Genomic DNA, 23,406 nt, shown 5'->3' with positions numbered 1-23,406 from the left:
CCTTAACTCAAACAGAGCTTACTTACAATCGGCTAAAAGCCCTAAAAAGGTCTTTTTGGAAAATTTGATAAACCTACCTTCTCTATCTCTTGCAAGTAATTGATAAAATATTTAATAGCATTTGGCCATTTTCTACAGGAAAATGCTAAAGAGCAAAAAATGTGAACTACATTTCCTTATGTCTAGACTTCTGTTGTGTATCCAGTTCCCCATAATTTCTCAAAGATCACCAACAATAATTTGGCAATTTCATTCAAAAGTTCTTCGAGTTCTCTAGAGCCTCAAAGGCTGGCCTTGAGTCCCGTCTCCACTATTTACTTATTATTATGACCAAGAGCTAATGACAAATTCTTTCTGCCTCAGTTTCTTCTGTAAAATGCAGATAATATACCTTCAGAATGTTGTTGGGAACACTGAATGAGTTACAGCTGTTGGGAGTATTGAATGGGTTAATGTAGATAAAATACTTCAGACAATAGCACATAAAAGTCACTGAATATTAATACAAATAATAAACACAAGTAATAATTATTCTTTAGCATGTGATTTGTCCAGGTTAAGAGTGCTAAGCTTAATTACAGCAACAAGGTACTTAAAAGATAATTCCATCCACCTTGAGGTTCAATTTCCATGTATTAGTATCTTTTGCTTTTCCATGTGAAAATTCTTCTCCTTCTCAGAGGATGCAGTGTCATTTGGAAGAAGGGCTCCCTGGACTTAGGGGACATGGGATTTGGCGAGGCACTACTGGCTAACTTGGGAGGTATCCACCTTACAGAGCAGGGAGTCAACACATGTAGTAGAAGGCATATCTGCAGTTGTGGGCTTTCAGAGCTGCATCTATTCCTAGACTCAGCCAAGCACAGAGACGAGCCTGGAGACACCATCAAGAATTAAAAGGCTAAGTTCTCCTCAGTGGAAACAGACTTCAGTAAATTAAAATATCATGGCAAACACACACAAAAAAGAATTTTGTTCAAGGAACTGACGTGTAAGGAGAAAGGAAATATAGCGATGGAGATTTAAACTTATTACCAGCCTTGGCATCGTCTGAGATGTTCACTAACTCGGTCTGCAGGACTGGATGTAGACACTGCTTTCCCTCTAATGCTATCATTATTCAAGTTGTTTGACTGTAAGGTGAGATCACTGCCTTCATAATGTTTTCTTTTGGCAGACTGGATGAAAGCAACTATAAGTAACACTATTCTAATATTTCAAGGCATTTTAGCGCTTTTGATTCCTCTGTTGTGTGACACTACCTGTGCCATGAAGAGCAACGTATATATATCAATAAAAAAAGGGAGAGGGGCTTCACTGGTGGCGCAGTGGTTAAGAATCTGCCTGCCAATGCAGGGGACACGGGTTCAAGCCCTGGTCTGGGAAGATCCCACATGCCGCGGAGCAACTAAGCCTGTGAGCCACAACTACTGAGCCTGTGCTCTAGAGCCTGTGAGCCACAACTACTGAGCCCACATGCTACAACTACTGAAGCATGTGTGCCTAGAGCCCCTGCTCTGCAACAAGAGAAGCCACCGCAATGAGAGGCCCACACACCGCAATGAAGAGTAGCCCCCGCTCTCCGCAACTAGAGAAAGCCTGCGCACAGCAACGAAGACCCAGTGCAGCCAAAAATAAATAAATAAAATAAATAAAGTTTAATAAATAAATAAAAAGGAAGAAATCAGATCCTAAGGAAATTGGGCTCATGGCCCAAGGTCTAAGGCTATACTCATCTCCCACCATACCAAAGGCATTTTGGACAAATTTCACCAAGTTAAAAAACATTCCCTTTCTTCTTATAGAAATACGTAATTTCATCATGTGTAGCAACTGACTGGCCAAACTCTGCAAATTAAAAAAGAAAAAAAAAAAAAAAAAAAAGAATCCAAGTAGAGTAAGTTAACAGCCAGGAAAGCAGTCTACATAAAACTTGCAAGGTAGAGGTGAGGTAGAAGTAGTTTAGAATAGCAGCATGCTGTACATTTAGCTAGACTGTAATCTACAGCAAAAATAACATTTTAGTAAGGCACATGAAAACTGATGCCCAGGGCTCCACTGAAAAGCTGGTCTGAGAATTCCTCAGGGCTCACTGAAATTTATGAAGTTTTCTTAACAAGAAGGAATATACTGAGAAAAGAAGTGCTGAGCACGGCAAAGCCAACACAAAACAATTACCTAGCTCTCAAATGTCAAATGGAAATCTACAAAAAAGCAATGCTGAGAGAATCTGCTTGGGAGATTACAGTCAAGATAGGAGGTTCCTGGACACCCACACCCACACACACACACTCTTGCAGAGGTTCGTGGTTGTATATTTATCTCAGGGATTGCTCTTCACATTGGCGGAGCCCACATATATTACGCTTTAACAATATTAGTACTTGATTATTTTATTAAGATATGCACTTTGAGCTGTTTTTCTAATACTGGGGATGGGGCACATCAGATCATTCAAAGTATCCTTGCTCCTCTTACAACCATTGCATAAAAGCATGCATCTTTGAGACGCCTAACTATTTGTGGCAATGAGACTGTGGCTTTCTGTGCTAAACTGGTTGGTTTATATGAGGATGCCGAACCTTGGTCTCTGGGGCAGACACTACTTGTTAGGTGAGCCGACAGATATTGCCAATTCTCTCTTGTTCACTCCACGGTAGACTATGAGAAGCTACATGTCTGCATTCCCAGCCTTGCTTGTGGCTGGAGGTGGCCATATGCCACTGTCTGACCAATGACCCTCTAGGTAGATTCTTCTGTGGCAACTGATCTAATCCTGGGCTAATTCTGCGACTCATCTTTTGACAGGAAAACAAAGTACAGACTGTTGCCACTAACATTTTCTGGATTTTAATCCCCAAAAAGTCTTCACTACCACCTGTCGATCCTTCACTAGTACTTGGCCAGTTCCTTTCTCTTTCTCAGCAACTTTCCCAAATCCATGCTGTACTCCCCAGGCACTTTGTCCTTCCTACTCTTTTAACTCCTCTCTTGAGCACTTCAGATTCTTTTTTTTTTTTTTTTTTTAATATTTTATTTATTTATTTTTGGCTGCATTGGGTCTTTGTTGCTGTGCGCGGGCTTTCTCTAGTTGCGGCGAGCGGGGGCTACTCTCGGTTGCGGTGCGCGGGCTTCTCATTGCGGTGGCTTCTCTTGTTGTGGAGCACGGGCTCTAGGCGCGCGGGCTTCAGTAGTTGTGGCACGTGGGCTCAGTAGGTGTGGCTTGCGGGCTCTAGAGCGTGTGCTTCAGTAGTTGTGGCGCACGGGCTTAGTTGCTCCATGGCATGTGGGATCTTCCCGGACCAGGGCTTGAATCCGTGTCCAGTGCCTCAGCAGGCAGATTCTTAACCACCGCGCCACCAAGGAAGTCCCTCAGATTCTTATTAAGACTTCAAAAGGACTGTCAGCATTTGCTTTCTCCATAGTCTTGCCTTCCATTAATTCTTCCATGTGCCATAATCTGATTTCTGTTTTCACCTGTTTATTAAATAATTATTCTGATAATAGTCACCAATGGTATCCTAATTGCCAAATCCATTGGGCACTTTTCAATCCTACCCTCAGAAAGGATCTCTGCTACATTCCACAGGACTGCCCATTTCCTTCTTGAAATTCTGTTTTCTTTTGGCTTGTACGGCGCCAAATTCTCTGGGTGTCCTTTCATCTCTCTGCCATTGTTTTAATAATTTCCTTCACTGGATCCTCTTCCTTTAGCGCACCCGTAAATGCTGGGGTTCCCAGGGATTTTTTCTCTATTGGTCTCCCTTGCTGGTCATTCTATATGCTCTCTCTGAGTGAGCTCATCAATTTTCAATTTCAGCTCAAAATTTTTCATCAATTTTGCTATTATCTTGGAATTGTTGACGCCTAAACTACATTCGATCGACTGTTTGCAAGCTATCTTTACTGTACATCCCGCAGGCCTCTCAAATGCAATGTGTTCAAAACTAAAGTCTATCTTTAGCATCTGCTCTTTATCCTGAATTCTCTTTCTACTGGTGGGATATAAATCTAGGAGATCTCAGCTGCAAATATTGAGAGTAATCTCCTCTCTCTCCTCTCTCACTCCCCTCAGCAAGGAATAATTTCTGCCAACTTTATTTCCTAAATGTTTTCTTAATATGTTTTGTCTTTTCTATATCTGCTCACTTTCTTGGTGGAGCCCTCATCTCTTTCATGGACTACTGCAATAGTCTCCTAACTGATGTCTTTGCCTCAGTGCCTGGCCCCTACCTTACTTCAATCTTCCATATTTAGCTAATTAAATATCAGTTAAACAGTTATTTATCTAAGACACAAAAGTTGACTATGTCAATTACTTGTAAAAACAGTATCAATGTTTCCCATTGCTTATATCATGAAGCTCCTTAGCAAGGCTTTCCATGATTTTTGGTTTCTGCCCAACACTTCAGTTTTTCTCCATCTTTCATCACTTTCTCCTTCCTCTCCAACTTCTCTCTTCCGCAACTCTGGGCCCTTTGACCTGCCACCGTTTTAAAGCAAATTCCCTAAACATATTATGGTGTTTTAGGATTCTATCCCTTTGATGGCTCTCATTCCTCTTTCTGAACTATTCATGCTTTCTGGCTCAGAAAGTCTTTCCCGATTCTCCAGGCAGGGTCACTTGTTCCTCTGGTTGTGTTTTTCACACGGTTCTATTACTTATCATATTCCATTGATATTATCTGTTTATCAGTATGTATCCCTACCAGATCATTAACTCCTTCAAGTAAGGGATTTTATACACACACACACACACAAAAACACAAACACAGACACACACACACACATTTTCAGGGCCAGCAGAATAACAGGAGGCATTACAGGAGCTTGATCAAGGCCTTTTTAAACAGAACAAATGATTTAACTGATCAATATAACATGACAAATAATTCATATAATAACAGATTGATAAAGATCAGGCAGGAGAAGGAATGACTTGCCATTTACAACTATAACTTTCACTTTAGTTTCTTGAGTATATCCTAGGGACAGAGTAGGGACAGGGAAGTAATTTATAACATCTGGTTTCCTGGGCTGTCTAGGAATCTTGCAAAAGTACAATTTAAGACAATTCTGGCCAATCCCTACAGCCTAAGTACGTTTTCTATAAATTGTATTGCCTTTAGAAGTCAACTTGATTTCATGAGTCCACCTTCCTGAAGCCAAGACTTGGGGGTCTCTCTCTTCTATTGAAATAAAATCCCTGGCATATTGAATACTCAGCATCTCTCAAGGAAAGCCATACACTAACTGTCACGGAGAAGCAATCAGCCTAGGACATTAGGATGTCTCAAGTGGTTCCACATCCTAATATTAAGCAGACTGAAATCTGTTTAGGTCTTAAAATTAGTCAAAATCGAACTCATTCAGACCCAGAAGAGCATCTGTTTTCAAGGATGCAGCTGCTACACTTTCAATGGCAACTAACTGTGACTTCTTTAATTGATTCATAGGAGGATGTCCTTGTGCATCTGCAATATTATCTAAAATTGTTGCAATATTAGCTTCGACTAGTATCAGCTGTCATGAAAGTGATAAATTGAAAAGAGGAAGATGGTCAAAGCAGGAAAAGTAAGGTTAAATCTGTGAATTCAAACTTTTTAGAAGATGGGAAAAGACAATGAAGAATGATCTCATGAGATTTTCTCACTGGAAAACAGTTTAGAAGATCAAATTTTGGTATAATCGTTATTTCTGACTCCTCTTCGTATTTGTACAGATACCACATAATGATCTCTGCTTGAACCTGGGATAAAATTATTTAGTTTTCAATCTTCAGTTTTCCTATTTAGAAAATTGTGGTAATAGGACCTTCCTAACTCCTAGAGCAACGTATTATTAGATTTTGGACATAATTTTGAGATCCTTTGATGCTGTAATCTGGCACACATTATAAAAAAATAAAATTAAGGATGCTGATTAGCCTGTGACACTAAGAACTCCTGGGGCTTACAGAGTCAATGGGGGCTGTGACAGGAGACCCCCATCTAACCTCTTTTGTCTCCTTAAATACCTATGGGATATGCTACTATCAAGGCCAACACTAGGGTAGGATTTAAAAGTGTCCTACACTATAATACCACAGTTCCAAGTTGGAACTCTAATGCCGGCTAGCTCTATCCTCAGCCTTCTTAACTTCTCTGCACCACTATCCCTACTTTTTATTCATTCCCTTAAATTATTTGCAGCATATGTATGCTAACCTCCCTCCACTCCAGTGCTCTGTACACAGTAGGCACTTATAAGTATTCTTTTTTTTTTCTTTTGCTTAAAAATATGGAACGCTTCATGAATTTGCGCATCATCTTTGCGCAGGGGCCATGCTAATCTTCTCTGTATCGTTCCAACTTTAGTATATGTGCTGTCGAAGCGAGCACTATAAGTATTCTTAAATAAATTATTTATCTATTTATGAAACCTACTGGCTTCTGGTATGGATAGGTGATCTTCACATGCTAAAGTATCTACTGTCTTATTAGCATCTAATTTGAATTTTCTTATGATAGAGATGTTCTTCCTCCTTAACTAAGCCAATTACTCCAAGCTAAAATTTCATGGTGACTCTTCTGATCACTCCTTCTCTTTCCTGAAACACATTTTTAACACCTAGCTCCTCTTCGCCAACAGTCCCTGCTTTAGCCCCTATTATCAAGTCATATAGTCACTCTTTCCCACTCTCCTAACAATTTAGAACCTAGTTTTAAGTTCTTTTCTACACAAGTATGGGCCTTATCTAAGAAACATGTTTGGTAGGTTCTCTCCATTTTGCTTCCTATTTCAGAAGCAATGGTTCTTCTGTCCCCAAACAGTAACTACCTCTTTTCAGTCCCGATTACTTTAGAAATTTGGGGTTTAAACTAGCAAAGTCAATTGATTTTGAAAACCAAAATACTGACTCAAATTGCTCCTTGACCTATAAAATTATAATTGTAAAGTATGGGGACATATTGTGCATTATTCAGATTAGAACCTGTATGTACACGCATACACATGTGTATAACCAGCTCTGGAAATACAGCCTGCTCTATGAAATATCATATCCAACCGACGAATCCTTTTGTATCTCACAGCCATGCAACAAGAATGCTAAGCCTTTTCACTGCTGCTTCTGGAAGGGAGCTCTTTTTTGTCCACCCTTATAGAGGAAGAAGGGTAAATAAAAGAGATTTTTTAAAACTGTAATATGTAAACATGTTACTTCTTTTCTCACTATTAATCATAAGATGATGGGCAATATAAATTCTTAGTGTTCTTTGGAACCTCTCCCTCTCACTCCCCTCTCTCTCCTCTGAAATGTCCTATAGTCTCCAAACTATAGACAGTAACTCTTTGGGGCTGAAAAAATATGCCTGTCTCACTCACTGCCCAGCCCAATATCCCAGATTTTCAATAACGTTTATTTGGGAACGTATTATTATAAGGCAAAAACAAAAACAAAACAAAACCTACACCAAAAGAACCCGAAGACCAGCTTTTACTAAGAAATTGCACTTTTGCCATTTGCAGCAACATGGATGGACCTAGAGATTATCATACTAAGTGAAGTAAGTCAGACAGACAAAGACAAACATCATATGATATGACTTATATGTGGGATCTAAAAAAATTATACAAATGAAGTTATTTACAAAACAGAAATAGACTCACAGACACTTAAAACAAACTTATGGTTACCAAAGGGGAAAGGGGGGAGGGATAAATTAGGAGTTTTGGATTAACAGATACACACTATTATATATAAAATAGGTAAACAACAAGGTCCTACTGTATAGCACAGGGAACTATAGTCAATATCTTGTAATAACCTATAATGGAAAAGAATCTGAAGAAGAATATATATATACATATGAATCACTTTGCTGTACAACAGAAAGTAACACAACATTGTAAATCAACTATACTTCAATTAAAAAAAAAACTTGCACTTAATTTTATGGATGATGCTTAAGAGTAATTTTCATCTCTGTGAAATCATACTCTTTTCTATTGTTTCCCAAAGGAGTAAAATTTATTTTTCCACTTTTTAATCACCTCTAGAACACATTTCTTAATAACCCCGAGCCTCGTTTTCCTCATCTCTACAACTCGGAGAGTTGCTGTGAGGACCAAATGGGGAATGTGGTCCCTAACACAGCACCTGCCACAAAGCTAGGGACCGTCCCCTGAACTCTAGTAATTCTCTGCCCCCCTCTTCTGGCCTCACCACTTTCATCTTGCACTGTATTTGCCTATAGAATCCCTAGTAGATTGTGAGATCCATGACAACAAAGGCAATAACTTATTCTTCCTGGCATCTCTCATAGTCTATAGCTCTTCTTTACACTCAGCAATCATGCCTATTGAATTTAATCTTCAAGTTAAGAACAAACCAAAGAATTTCATAAATTTTTTTCCCACTATATCTTCACAATGCTGTTAACCTATGTTTCCCAAATAGTTTAGTAGCCTGTGACATTATTCTATTTCAGGGTAAGAAACTGAAGCTCCAGAAAGCCTATGAGTGTTTGAAACTGCAGAATTATGCCAAATACTGACCTATATAGGGAAAGCAAAGGAGATTTGTATAAGGCCCATTGTGAGGAACAAATCAAAAATAAGAACCAAGGTAAAAAAAGGATAGCTGTTTCCTTAGGCTACCACAGGAGAAGAGGCCAATTCTGAGCCAACAGTTTATACTACACACCGCACAGTTCCACAGTGGGAAAATCACATCCAGTTACTCACGAAACAGTGCTTGATGGTCACAAGCTTGAGCAGGCCCTGGTCCTCCATTACATTTAGCATTAGACTCCTATCTCCATGCAGTGCAAACGGCACACACACATGGTTTTTACACCTTGGGAATGACAGAACAGACCTCAGTCTCTTTCAGTCCTGGGGGGAAACATTAAGATTGATTTTTCTTTTATTCCAAATAATCCTCCCTGAGGCTTGGTAAAAACCTAATCATCTACTAAAAAGGTGTGTGGTATGGCCAGTTCAGGTCCTGCCAGATATGAAAGAGAAATGGGGGGAAACGTTAATGAATAGCTCCTGTCCTTCTGTTGAAAGACACTACTGTAGAGCTATCATAGATTTCCATGGACTTTGTAAGCCTTTTGTATTCCTGTAAAGCCCTGCATCAAAGAGCATCTTAAAATGTTAATAAATACTTAACTAGATATTTTGGTGAAAAAACGACACAGATTTAAGTTTTAACAGAATTTTAGAGGCAAAAATATTATACAGCGAAGAGATAACGTTTATGCATGTGTTCAAACAGGATCCTTCCAGCTTTGCGTTTGTAAAATTTCCAAAGAGCCTTAGGGGATGGCTTATTCACTGGGTAAATTAGAAACATTAGGTCCATTTACAAATGGTGAAACTGAACCAAACAGAAATAAAGCATGTAACCCAATATGACAGCAAAATAGTGCCACAAATAAAGACAGAACTAAAGGAGTTAAAATGAAAATCCGGTATGCCATCTCTCTTCATTTTAATTATTTCTTTGCCTTTTGTCACGAGTTTCCTGCTCAGGCAGCTGCATCATTCATAAATTTGGGCCAAGTTGAGAAATAAACATTACCTTCTTGACTGACAGCAAGTACAACCTCACTTTTATCTTTGTAGGCCCAGCATATAAAGCAGTTTCTGGAACCAGCAGTCAAGTATCAAGTTCAGTGAACTTAAAGAATGGTACAATGAAGATGGTACCCTTTGGAGACAGACCTGAGTTCAAATTCTGACTTTCTCATATACCATTTCTCATATACCATCTCATATACCACCATCACCATTTAGGTGAACTTCTCCATCACAGATTCTCCACTTGTAAAAGGAGAATCCTCATACCTACCTCATGGGATTCTGAATATTAAATGAGAAAATATATAAACACTTAGAATAGCGTTTGGCACACAAGGGCTTAATATATGGCAATTACTATTACTACTACTATTATATATTCAATAAAGATGTGTTGAATGAAAAAAATGACAAAAACCCAGTATTCTTCTCCTTTATCTATAGCTTCAGGTAGAGGAACGATTATACTAGCTTTATGCATTTAATGGCAAAACCTGATGAGCTACTATTACTGCAGAGAAAAATAGGTAGAATTCTAGAAGCACTGGTCACTCTGATCCTATTGCTATGTGGACAACACACGGACAACTGACTTAACTGCAAGACAGAGTTGACCCGGCCACCAAGCACACAGACGATCACCGAGACTAGCTGTGTAGTTGGTGACAGCTCCCTTTGAAGCAGGCTGGAAGTAAGAAATATGGAGAGAATTAACTTGCTAACACACAATGCAGGGTTTGCAGATGTAAATCTTGCTAAGAATTTCTACTCAGTGAGGACAAGTGTGCCCACTTCTCCAGGACGCAGTAAAAATAACAGTTAAGTAGCTCCCCTTTAATTTCTCTTGGGTCAGATATCCCCTGTGCGGGCTAAATAGATGAATGGGTGCCACACACCTATTGACTAATGCCTTGTGAAGGTTCATAATATACAGCCATATTTCTGTCTTTATACATTAGTAACACATGAATACTGTTCACACATCCATTCTGGTCTTGCCATATAATCCCTAGGATAATTAATAGTTCACAGAGATGCTTCCAGAATCAACTTTCTAAAAACCAAAAGATTAATCATCTGTTTTTACACCAGTTAAGGGTAAGCTACATAGAGAAGCAATCATTTATCTATCAGGTGATTATATAATTTCAGGATATTGCCTGAAAATCTAAATAATTTTATTTCCTGAAGTAAAAGAATATGGTTCTCATATTAATTATGAACCTGAGTTTTCTACCTACCACAACACTTCTTTGGGGTTAACTACCTATGTTTAGGGTCAGAAAGTAGTGGTTAAATTCTGACTCAACCACTTGACTCAACTCAACTGAATAACCTTGGGCAAATTGTGAAAACTTTGAATTGGAGCAGTTATTGTTTCAGCCTCCAAAGGTCTTTGTAAGGATTCAATGATATAAAAAACATAAAGCTTTCAGAACAATGTTTAGTACATAGTAAGGGCTCAGTAAATCTACGCTATTATTGTTGGATCTCCTAGTGGGAACTCTGGAAGAGTGAAACTCCTAGACTCATCTCCTTACTCATCAAAACACCTTGCAAAAAACCAGATAGCTGTGGGCTTAGTTGTTCCCGTGGCTAACGGACAGAAAGGAAATGACATGTTGAGATATTAAGACATTCAAACTGTATAAACTCATGACATTTTGACCTTAAGATAAGGAACTGCAAAGGTCTGAGAACACTACAGAATTCTCTCAATGTTCAAATCAGTGGAGACATGCAGGAGGAAAAAAAAGGATTCAGGGTGGCAGGCTTAAATTTGCTCTTTTCATCCACAAAAGGAGGAGAACGATTTTCTTCAGGGCTGCAAATCCAGTAAAAGAGGGCATTTCAGGCAGGCATGAGCAGGTGGTAGTTTGGTGGGAAAGCAAGGAATGACACTCAAAAGCAGCTTGGGAGGAGATCACGTAGTCTTTCTCACTTTATTTTGAGGGAGGAATGACAAGGATCTCTCTTTTCAAGAAAAGGATGTCCCCAGTACTTGATTCTTTAGCAAAGTGAACTTGGGTGTTATCTTAGGAGTTCAAAAGGATGTTCAAAAAAGCTTTGAAATTGTGTTTTTGCGAGATCAGGTCTTCCTTACTCACATAGGGCCGGAAAGGTAATATTTATATTTATATTTTGAATTAGCGTTTATTTCATGGTCACAGTTTATTTTCCCTCCTGCCAAAGGCACTATGAGGAGAGAGAAGAAATACACATGAGTATGTGTCCATGTGGCAGAGGTAAGGGAGTAACGATGACGAATCCATATAGACTCTGAAATTTAGACCTGAAATGACAGAAATTGCGATTTCACTTGAAGAGACTGAAATTGCGTTATAAATTATTTCAATATGCACATAAAGACACTGACAAGTCAGGTCTTCTATTAAGGCTAAAACAGCTGAATCAGGCTTATTTTGGAAAGATGGTTTCTATATTTACCACCATAGGAGACTTGTTATTTTATTCGCTTTCTTGGGACTTGTTATTTTATTCGCTTTCCCTTTGATATCACCCTAGATTAAATTTACTATAGAAAGTGAGATGGGCAAATACTCTGTGCCCTTGTCTGCTGTCATCTTGGCATCGTCCCCAGCCCCTTTCCTGGAAGCACAGGAATGACATTTTCCAACTTCTTGCCAGTAGGGTTTGGAGTTTAGATTCTGCCAGTGAGAGGCACTCCCGAAAGACATGGAAGGCGAAAAGAAAGGGAGGGCATCATTCCCCTCTTGCAGTGGGAGAAAGACGCTCAAGCAGATGGCAAATAAGAGGCTTGCGGCAGCTTCCAGGAGAGCTCCTGCAACAGCTGCTTCCTGACTGCAGGCAGGTGAAACCACTGGCGCAGTTCCTGTATTTCTTCATTTCCCCGCAAGCCAGCCGCTAGTTTTCCTTGCTCTTTGCTTCCTTTCAACTATTTTCTAAGCCCTTTTAGCAATTTTTAAAACATCTAATTCCTTGTATTCAATTCCCTCTTGCTTGAAATCCCTAAAATGGCTTCTGTTTTCCTGACTGAGCCCTGATGAATAAATATAACCTCCTGCTCATGAGATATTTCTGAGCTATGGCAACTCAGATCTCAGAGCACATTTGGAGCAGGAAGGAGTGGGATGAAGGGTCACCAAGAATCCCTGGGCCACCCTTCAATGGCATGTCGTAACCCCTGAGGCAAGGATTTTCAGGATGTGCTCCACAGCGCTCCTAATCTCCCGATCTCCATTCTCTCGGTTTTGCCCTCCTCCGCCTCCATCGGAGAAGCTCCTCTTTCATTTGTTACCCATTAAGATTTGGCAGGACAAGTCTGCTGCTAAAAGAGCTGTTTGCAAACCACTGCCCTTGAAGAGGAAGGATCTGGTCACAAGCAGACAACGTCCCACTGTACTGCAACCTCCGAGTGCCAGCCAAACATTTAAATTATGGCACAACTCCTATAGAATGGGGATGAGTGGCAGGAAGAGTTATATAAGTAATGAAAATAATATTTACCTGGAAACAAACGACTTGCTTTCTCTTTATCATTTTAGTTACACGAACTGTAGGATAATTTTCTTGGTACTTACTGAGTACTGAACAAATTATAAATTGCTCTCATTCTGACTAATGCATGCCAAGATTCCCTTGCAAAGTAGATTCAATCTTCCCTTCAGGAAATGTTTCACAGAACCATCTTGCTGTCTAATTTTTCAGAAAACTGTGCCATGGGGTTTTCTGCAGTTTTCTAAAGAAATCACAGATTAAAGATATAGGCTCAACAAAGTAGACTTCTTTATTTTCTTTTGTTTATTTATTTTTGGCTGCGTTGGGTCTTCATTGCTGCACGCGGGCTTTCTCTAGTTGCAGCAAGCGGGGGCTACTCCTCGATGTGGTGCGCGGGCTTCTCATTGCGGTGGCTTCTCTTGTTGCGGAGCACGGACCCTAGGCGCCCGGGCTTCAGTAGTTGTGGCACACACGCTTAGCTGCTCCACGGCATGTGGAATCTTCCCAGACCAGGGATCAAACCCATGTCCCCTGCATTGGTAGGCGGATTCTTAATCACTGCGCCACCAGGGACGTCCCTAGACTTTTTATCTTAGCAAAGTCACTCAGTTTGGAGCTGCTTTCAATGACTATATAAAAGCTTTGGCTTCATACTGAGGTATCTTTTAAAATATTCTATGTCCGTGAGAACACTAAGTATGTAGCAACTTCTGGGCCCCATGGTTTGGATCACCGGCCCTTTGGCAATCAGGTTAAAGGCCTGAGGTTTAGAAGGAACCATCTAGGTATTGACCCATAAAGGCTTAGATCTCTTTGTCCTTAGGCTATTCATCAGAACACTCACTTTTAAAAAGTGAATAACATTCTTAAATTTCTACATCTTCCTCTGTTGGACTGACTAATAGAATTTCATGTTCATAGAAACAACAAGTGATTTTGGTAAATCTTGGTTTGATAAAACATAAGAGCTAAGTTGAAAAACATATTCACATCTATTTGGAAATTAAACATACACATTTGAGATTGTGGCTAGACTTGTCTCTGCCCACTAACTAGACAAATATATGCACAGTGCCCCATTCTCTCCATTATAAATCCTGTCCAGTCTCTCTTGGTGGCTCTTGGGCAGCTATGATGCTTTTCTTCGCCTCCTGTGGACCCATGTTGGCTCCTGTCAGCCATCACATTCTTTTCTAGGTGCTAACAATCATATCAGTTCTAGGGATCATTGCCAAACTTTTGTCTATAGTTTCTAGAATTTCTTCAGCTTTCACTGTTTTAAGAATAGGCATATCTGCTGTAATCTGGTGTTCTGTCGTATTTTACATGCTCCACATTTCCTCAAATTCAGAAAGTTTCCTTAAACACCCTAAGATAATATATTTGAACTCCACTTTGGAAGACAGATGCCACCTGATGCTTTCCTCACAACTGTTTCTTACCACGAGTTGTCCTACCCTTTCGTTGGAAGAATAGTCCCCTTTCTAAGTAAGACAGAAACAAAAGAGAAATAGAGTAGTTGTGCTTTCTATTAATGACCTTCACTACTTTACTAATTGTGGGCCTATTCATTTCCTGTTTTCTGTGCCTAAACAACCTCAGCATCTCTCATGACCAGCAAGTCATTCTGGGTTTTGCCTCCCTGACTCTTTGCCTAAAGGCTCACCTTACATTTCGTGTGCCTGCTATGCACTCATCTATGGTTCTTCTATGTGAGCTAATCAGAGAGCTCTCTGGATGCTGTACAGCAGTGTGGTGGTTAAAAGTACAGACTGTGTTGGGCTTCCCTGGTGGCGCAGTGGTTGAGAGTCCGCCTGCCAATGCAGGGGACACGGGTTCGAGCCCTGGTCTGGGAAGATCCCACATGCCGCGGAGCAACTGGGCCCGTGAGCCACAACTACTGAGCCTGTGCGTCCGGAGCCTGTGCTCCGCAACAAGAGAGGCCACGATAGTGAGAGGCCCGCGCATTGCGATGAAGAGTGGCCCCCGCTTGCCGCAACCAGAGAAAGCCCTCGCATAGAAACGAAGACCCAACACAGCCAAAAATAAATTTAAAAAAAAAAAAAAAAAAAGTACAGACTGTGGAGGCATACTGAGGAAGTTCAAATTCTGGTCCACCACTTGATAACTTAATAGCTATGTGTCCTTGGGTAAGTAATTTCACCTCTGTGCCTCAGTTTCCCGGTATGTAAAAAATGGGAATAACTACGGTATCCACTTCATGGGTTATTGTGAGGATTAAGTGTGTGTGTGTGTGTGTGTGTGTGTGTGTGTATTTTAAAAATACACCTTGGGGCTTCCCTGGTGGCGCAGTGGTTGAGAGTCTGCCTGCCGATGCAGGGGACACGGGTTCGAGCCCTGGTCTGGGAAGATCCCACATGCCGCGGAGCAACTAGGCCCGTGAGCCACAGCTACTGAGCCTGCGCGTCTGGAGCCTGTGCTCCGCGACAAGAGAGGCCGCGACAGTGAGAGGCCCGCGCACCGCGATGAAGAGTGGCCCCCGCTCGCCACAACTAGAGAAAGCCCTTGCACAGAAACGAAGACCCAACACAGCCAAAAATAAGATATAAATAAATAAATAAATTTATAAAAAAAAAAATACACCTTGGCACAGAGTGTGTTTGATATTATTATTTTTTTTTGAAATTACTTAGCATTATATGGTTCAAATTTTACATTGTATAATCCCCCACCCCTCAATCATGAACTATATTTATATTCCCTTTGATAGGTTCTAACCATTGGATCACATCTATATTTTTTTTCCAAATTTCTGAAAACGTATTTCACTTTCTTCGCTGTGTGAACTCTGATTTGGTAACATTCTCCAAAGACTATTATAATTTTTACTTTTTAAATTTTCTTCTTTTTGGTCAGAATTAAGGACAGAATATTTAGTCGCCATATTTTTCCCTCTTGAGAAGGAAAATCATCTAAAAGACAAGTCGAGAACTTACATCTCAGCCTATTTTAGTTGAATTAGACTTCTGAAAACATCAAGCTAATTGAAACCTCGCATCACGACTACCAGCATATCGATGTCATAATTATATCAAGAAAGCATCATCCGTAGTCTGTATCTCACTGAGTGGTCTGTAGTATACTTTTATAACAATATTACTTGCTGCTTCTTTTTATGTTTCTTTCACTCTTCAACTGAATGTTATTTCTAACCTCTCCTCAGAGAGGTGAATTTCCATAAAATATTTCTCTCATGTTACCTATTAGCAAGGATGGTTGCTAAACAATTGTGATTTCTTCCATATGAGATACAGAACTCAAAATAGATGTAGAAGAATTTCTACAGGGTTTTAATTTCCTTGGGCACCACAAATGGTCCATTTTGTATTGTGCCATTATTTTACATGAAAGCACTGGACATACAGCAAAGATGTTTATAAGTAATTGCAAAATCAGTAGTAGAGTCAATTCCCAATGAAACTTATACAGGATCCCACATTTTAATTTTAGTTGGTAGCATTAACCTCTCCCTTCATTAAGCCATTCACAAGAACCATTGTTGTGATACCAACAATACTAAGTTGAGTTACTTTAGGGGTATTCAGAAATTTACTGCCCAGTGTGGGAATTACCTCTGAACCCTTCTAGGTTATTTATCTTACAATTATCTTAACATGCTTATAATTCTACATGTTAACCCTATTTCACTCTTCTCTCCCAACATGGGGCAAACACAGGGCATGAAAAAAAATGACATTTGAATGAGTCCATTTTGCAACATCTAGCAGGTCTGCTAGGAAAATAATAATAATCATCTAATAACAATGATCATCATCACCATCTAAGACTAAATTTGTGTATTACAGATCGATTACTACTAATACAATTATCTCTACAATGAAAGAAATTTCTATGAATCAGTCAATTAAGTATATATCCTAAGGAGAATTTTATACAATAAAGTTCTAGTTCAACTAAATCATCTGGATATTCTTCTTTAGTTGCTTGTATTTAGATGTAAGCTGTACTACACATGCATGATGTGCAGGTAGAGTTTCACTTTAACTTCTGGCCCCGTCTGGCAGAGCTAATTCCACATCCTGGCACAAAGCTTAGCACAGCCATAGTTCACCCAGTTGTATAGACAAGGAACCTTGGAAAGGCCTCGGATGCCTCTCTCTCCTGCACTTTCTCTTTCCTGTATCTAACTAGGAAGGCCTGCTGATCGTAATCTCTAAATCCAACCTCCCTGTCTCCATCGTGGTTCAGGTTTTCACCATCACCCGTTTTTTTTTTTTTTATCTAGTATTTTTTCTTTAAATTTATTTATTTATTTTTGGCTGCTTTGGGCCTTCGCTGCTGTGCACGGGCTTTCTCTAGCTGCGGCAAGCGGGGTCCACTCTTCGCTGTGGTGTGCAGGCCTCTCATTGCGGCCGCCTCTCCCACTGCAGAGCACGGGCTCCAGGCGCGCGGGCTTAGCAGTTGCGGCAGGCGGGCTCAGTGGATATGGTTCATGGGCTCTAGAGCGCAGGCTCGGTAGTCGTGGCGCACGGGCTTAGTTGCTCCGCGGCATGTGGGATCTTCCCGGACCAGGGCTCGAACCCGTGTCCCCTGCACTGGCAGGCAGATTCCTAACCATTGCACCACCAGGGAAGTCCTATCACCCATATTAATGTAGCAGGTTTCTAACTAATCTCTGCCTCAAGAATTTTTCCTCTGTAGTCTTGCTGAAGAAATCACTCCAAAACCCCATCTGACCATCTCTCTACGTCTAAAATCTTTCAATATCTTGGGATTTCCCTGGTGGTCCAGGGGCTAAGACTCTGCACTCCCAGTGCAGGGGGCCTGGGTTCGATCCCTGGTCAGGGAACTAGATCCCACATGCCGTAACTAAGAGTTCACATGCCGCAACTAAAAGATCCCTCATGCTACAACGAAGATCCTGCACGCAGCAGCTAAGACCCTGTGCAGCCGAATAAATAAATAAATATTAAAAAATAAATAAATAAAATAATAAAATGTTTCAATATCTTGACATTGTCTTCCAAATAAAATCCCAGCTGACCTTTGCCCCATCTCTAGTTTCACGGTTGTTGCTCCCCTACTGTGAACCTCATGTTCCAGCCCTATGGAGTATTTGAATTACCCTGAACTCACCATATTTTCTTTCACATCATAGCCTTTTCTCCTCCCCTCCCCATCCCTTCTTGGTTTTTCCTCCATAAAATGCCCTTCTGTCTGGTGAATTACTATTTAATCATTTAAGATCCAGATCAGCTGCCACCTTCTCCAGAAAGCCTTCTCCGATATTTATATTCTCCTTTAAAATGTGTACTTTATATAGTCCCATCGTATGTTGCCGAATCACAATATGGTGTAATTACTTTCATGCCTGTCTCTCCCATGACTTATAAATCCCCTGCAGGCAGAGGTTGGGTCTTGTTTATTCATGTCCCCAGGGCCCAGCACATAGCTGGAACTGTGTTATTTGTTAAACCAAGGTGGATCCATAAATATTTACCAAATGAATGAATATCTTTCCTGATGGCTCCATGAGATAGCGCTTCACTGATCTAGTAAATTAAACTAGATAAATTTTTTATTTATCCAATAGAAATTAACTATTGGATAAATTCAATAGAACACATGATTTATGAATCCTCGTCTATACCTGTAACCATTGTGACTCTCGAGCTAATTGACCATGTGCCTTTTTGCCTCCTCAGTAGGGGACGCCTACCGGAGAAGATGGATGGAGGGTGCAGCAGCTGGCAAAACCGGGGAACATGACAGAACAGTCAGAGGTCAAAGGCAAAAACAGAGGAAAGCCAAATTTACTTTTGTAAGGAATACCCTTCCAGCCCTTCCTTATTCTCTGCAATTCAAAAAACCCGTAACACACAGAATCACAAGAAGTCCCCTAATACAGAGAGTGAAAATCTGTAAATTTTTGCACTTGCAGTGTTCATCTAAGACTTGCTTTATTTAAACATAAAGACACATGAATAATACTCCCTCTGCACATCCTACCACAGTATACTTTCAAACATGCTTTGATGGGTAGAAGACCTAAATAGACATTTCTCCAAAGAGATATACAGGTTGCCAACAAACACATGAAAGGATGCTCAACATCACTAATCATTAGAGAAATGCAAATGAAAACTACAATGAGGTATCACCTCACACCAGTCAGAATGGCCATCATCAAAAAATCTATAAACAATAAATGCTGGAGAGGGTGTGGAGAAAAGGGAACCCTCTTGCACTGTTGGTGGGAAAGTAAATTGACACAGCCACTATGGAAAACAGTTTGCAGGTTCCTTCAAAAACTAAAAATAGAACTACCATACGACCCAGCAATCCCACTACTGGGCATATACCTTGAGAAAACCATAATTCCAAGAGAGTCATGTACCACAATGTTCATCGCAGCACTATTTACAATAGCCAGGACATGGAAGCAACCTAAGTGTCCATCGACAGATGAATGGATAAAGAAGATGTGGCACATATATACAATGGAATATTACTCAGTTATAAAAAGAAACGAAATTGAGTTATTTGTAGTGAGGTGGATGGACCTAGAGTCTGTCATACAGAGTGAAGTAAGTCAGAAAAACAAATACCGTATGCTAACACATATATATGGAATCTAAAAAAAAAAAATGAAGGTTCTGATGAACCTAGGGGCAGGACAGGAATAAAGATGCAGACGTAGAGAATGGACCTGAGGACACGGGGAGGGGTGAAGGGTAAGCTGGGACGAAGCGAGGGAGTAACACTGACATATATACACTACCAAATATAAAACAGATAGCTAGTGGGAAGCAGCTGCATAGCACAGGGAGATCAGCTCACTGCTCTGTGACCACCTAGAGGGGTGGGATAGGAAGGGTTGGAGGGAGACACAAGAGAGAGGGGATATGGGGATATATGTATACATATAGCTGATTCACTTTGTTATACAGTAGAAACTAACACAACATTGTAAAGCAATTATACTCCAATAAAGAAGTAAATAAATAAATAAATAAATAGAAAAAACATGCTTTGAACTTAAGCAATTCTGATATTTCAAGTTTGTTAAAATGTCGTTATACTTCTTTTATTAGGTAAGGAAGCAACTTAAATGATAAGAAAGAGAAATAACGGACTTTCTAATCCAGAAATTAGAACACATGTCCAAGACTCACCAAAACGGATTTTTTAGAAGGAAATAAAGCACTACAGATGAATGATTGCTAAAAAAATCTGTCATATGAGGAACTGGAAATCACAGATGGACAGACTCATGCTGCACAGTGAGGGGTGCTGAAGAGTGAGAAGGACAGAATTTGAGAACAAAGTTAGAGAAGCAGAGTAAAATGTCTTTCTAGTTTAATAAAAAGTAATGTGGCTCTGAGATCGATACCCTAGCTCTGTCACTGGCTAAGCATAGTTCACACTGTTTTGCTTCAGGTTTTCCATCTGTAAAATGAGAACAAAGATGTTGCTTTCTAGTTAGCTCAGAACATGGCTGTGGGGATTAACCAATGGATGACTGCAGTCTAAGTTACAAATGTGTAGTGCTAGAGAGGTTCTGCTGGGGACACAGAAGGAAGTCAAAGAGAAAGGAAGAAAGTTTTTAAATACACAGAGTAACTCAGAGCTTCTTGGGTACCCCTGGCCTGCTCACTTCAACGAAGACAGGAGGGATGCCCAACGAAGCTCCGAGAGTGGCGTAAACTCACTGAGAGGAGCTGTGATCAGCGGGCCTGACCACGCTCCCCCCCAGCTCGGCGGACGCGAATGCGGGAGAGCGTGCGGGCTGCCACTGGTGAGGAGGAGCCAGCGGAACACTTAACTAGCTTTTCATTTCGTGAATTAACCGCCTTCGTGGCTTGTGTACTCCAACCAGTAAGAAACTGTCTCCCTAGAACTGCCTGGGGTACTCCTCTCTGCCTCTGCAAGAAGGCATACATTTCACATGGAAACTATAGCACTTTTAAGGAGGCAATAACTCTTCCAAAAAAAGTTTGTTTTCAATGAGTTTGTGCAAACGTCATGCCTTAAGAAAACGTACTCCCTTCCTCCTTCTTTCCTTCTTCCCTTCCCTTCCTTCCTTTCTCTCTTTCTCCATCTTACAAAAATGAAAGAAAAAGAGGCAAAACAATTCTCCATAAGATTTTATAGATAGATATATCTGATTTATATAAGCGCCCAGATATGAGCCGGGAATATTTTTTAAAAACCAACAACTCTGAAGCCCTATTAGTCCTCTACAACAACAAAGAGAAATCAGTCTTTTACTAGTCAAGCCTTGCACATGAACCCTGATGACCAGGGTTCTATTTGCCAAGGTCCTCCCTAAACCTTATCTCCCCTGCAGAGTTCCAAAGCCAGGCCTGGGCCTCTGAGGCACATCATCGTATTCCATTTCTCTGGGGTTTGTAACCACTGTAGTTCACAAAGGACTACACAGTTAGGGCCTAGGTTCTCTTTTCAGCCTTTAACCAGCCTCTCCACAGGTGGTTCTTAAGAAAGACGGGTCTGGGGAAGGCCATTTAGAAACTAGAGGCTTCCTTCTGGTGGTGGCTGTTTGCTCTATGGCTGACAATCTTGAACCAGTGAAGTGTAGACTGATAAAACTAAGTTTAAAAGCCTGAGAGAAAAATATGTCTGTTTCTTCAACTTAGCTGGCTTTCTGTTTTAATAGAAAAAGTTAGTATCAGGGGGACTGTATTGTATTCTGTCATAAAGAACTAGATGAGGAGCCAGAAGACCTGAGTTCTATGACTGGTTCTTTTACTGGTTTTTCTAAGGGAGTTTTGGATTTATTTTCTTCCCCAAAGATTTATATACTGCCGATTTTCCTAAGAACTTGTTCTTTCTCATATATTCTCTCATATTAGAGTTGCAGATTTTAATTGAAAAGATTTCACAGGGGCATACAGACATAATAAAAACAATCTCATAAAATATATAAGACAGGCTGCTATTTCTAAACTTACTCTTAACATTCATCCCTTCAAGTCGAGCTACCCCTTTCTTCTTTTCTCCATAATCTTCGACATTTCCTAGGTGACTGTGTTAAAAATAAAACAAAACCTCTGCATAATTGAACCATGCATCTGCATTCATGTCTTATGTAGATAACGGCCCCACTAGGCTCTAAGGTCCCAAATGGCCTGGACCCCGGATGTTCTGTTCACCATTGAACACCCCTTCCCAGGCCTGGGCACAGACTGAAGGGACAGAAGGTTTGGTGTCAGTTTCATCCTCCTCTTTCCCTTCATGGGAATTCTCATCTCTTTCTTTTTTGATACTTTAATATCATGGATTCCTCTCTAATAATTTAAGTATAAAATCGGTCTTTTCCCCAAATCCTTGACACTAATTATCCCTGTTTGGTGCCCACGGCTTTCACTATTTGTCACTTTCTTTAAACTCCTTGCCTTACTTGTGAGAAATGCTTCTGAGCGCTGGCACTTCTTTTGCCCCTGGACTGTCTGTAGTCTAAAGAGAAGTTCCTAAGAGTTCAAAATTCCTGTGTTCCACTATGGACCATATTTTGTAGTTTATTATATCGCAACAGTATATAAGGGAGGCTGACGGTTTTCTTGTTGGTCAATTGGCATTTATTAAACACTTAGAGTACACTCTAAAATGTGCTCTAAACCTGAAAGGCATTCCCAGAGCTGGTTCTTTTTTTTAAAAAAAAGTCTGAACCCTTTAAATATTGAAGGACCCACTCCCCCACAAAACGGGAGCCCCACGACAACCTTTTGGGGACATCTGATGTAGGGGAGTCCGATGAGGCACAAAGGCAGGGAGTGATTAGCTGGGGCCACCTGGCAAAGTGGAGGAACGAGGGGAAGTGGACACAGGCTGTGGTGCTGGCTCCTCACGGAATCATCTCTTTGTTTGTATGATGCCTGCCACCTTAGCATCGCAAAGCCATTCCTACATGTACCGCATGTGAAAACATATTGAAAGCCTCTTTGGATCACAATACATCTGTTCTAAGAGGCTGAATGAGTGATGCCAGGGGAACATTAACTCAGATTTTCCTAACTCGAGTGCAATTAAAATCTCAGCCACAGTACGGAATTAATGTAGCCCTTTGCATTTTAAATACATATTTTAATTAAATGACACCCATCTGTAGAATATGAGACTGCATTTTTATTGAGGACTGCAAATGATATATAATCTGTTCCTATGAAGCGTAAATGGCTTGGTTCATGTTTCCAGAAACCTCCAAAGAATTATATAGATCTGGCATGAGCACATGTGGTGACACTCAATTTTGTTTGAATTTAAATGTTTAACTTACGTGATGTGTTGTTTGTGTGATAAGATTTAGATTATGTACAAAAGTGACAGAAAATAAGAGCACAGCCCTTTCAACGT

The 23,406-nt window shown here is 40.4% G+C and overlaps 1 protein-coding gene across 1 annotated transcript in view; it reads right to left on the bottom strand.

Moving 5' to 3' along the window:
• Nucleotides 1–23,406, bottom strand: part of EXOC4 (exocyst complex component 4) — an 808,183-nt gene that overhangs the window by 70,067 nt on the left and 714,710 nt on the right. The window lies entirely within an intron of this gene.

Source organism: Balaenoptera physalus (assembly GCF_965194825.1).
Source record: "Balaenoptera physalus genome assembly, chromosome: 8".
In the NCBI taxonomy this organism is placed as follows: domain Eukaryota; kingdom Metazoa; phylum Chordata; class Mammalia; order Artiodactyla; family Balaenopteridae; genus Balaenoptera; species Balaenoptera physalus.
This window is presented reverse-complemented; position numbering and strand designations above follow the sequence as displayed.